General features: G+C 27.4%; 1 pseudogene; it reads right to left on the bottom strand.

Moving 5' to 3' along the window:
* Window positions 1-433: 433 nt before the first annotated feature.
* Window positions 434-560, bottom strand: LOC115942632 (U4 spliceosomal RNA; annotated as a pseudogene).
* Window positions 561-835: the final 275 nt, after the last annotated feature.

The raw sequence follows: 835 nt of genomic DNA on the forward strand, positions 1-835 counted from the left end.
AAGTTATGTTCTATCTCCTTGAGTGTAAAGTATCTACGTAAATTATTTGGAATTATTCTGTATAAAAGATGTGTCTATTATTCCCACTCATTTATTTATCAATCATTTATTTTTCTCTGTATGGACTCATGAATATTTATTTTATATTTTGGGTAATAATTCGTTATTCATTTATTTTCTTGCTCAAATTATTTTAGCTTTGGCAGTTGGTTCATGTGTCTCTGACATCCTCTCATGGTTTTGTTTTTTGAGTACCTCATTGCTTTCTGGCATTACAAGCTCTCCACACTCATTTGTATATTCTGCGTTTTAGTCCTAGAATCAGCTAGATCTCTAAAGAGATCTGGATCCTTTTATTGAAAAATGGTATGAGAAACTAAGATGTAGTTACTGGTCAAACTTATTATTTTTAAAATGAAATCTTTTTTTTTAAATTACTGGCATTGCTTAGATAATTCTCTATGTATCTTTAAAAGATGTATAATTAGGAAAAGTTTTCAATTAGCAATAATCACACCTCGGATAAACCTCATTGGCTACGATACTGCCACTGTATAGTTAAATATGTACTAAATATGAAACATTAGAAAATAGCCTATTTCATGGTTTTTACATATATTTGTTAGAAAATTATTTAAAATTACAATTAAACACTTGATGATTATTAATATCTGGCAGGCAATGTAGTATTTCTATGACTTATTTCATTAAATCTATATTCAAATCAATGAGGTAAGTATATTCTTATCTCCATTTAACAGATAAGAGAACTATAACTTAGTGAGTTTACAGAGATATAAAATATTTGAAATTTGTCAACAGTCATATTTTTTCA

This window comes from Leptonychotes weddellii, unplaced genomic scaffold, assembly GCF_054177405.1.
Source record: "Leptonychotes weddellii isolate Sample4059 unplaced genomic scaffold, ASM5417740v2 HiC_scaffold_13513, whole genome shotgun sequence".
Taxonomy (NCBI): Eukaryota; Metazoa; Chordata; class Mammalia; order Carnivora; family Phocidae; genus Leptonychotes; species Leptonychotes weddellii.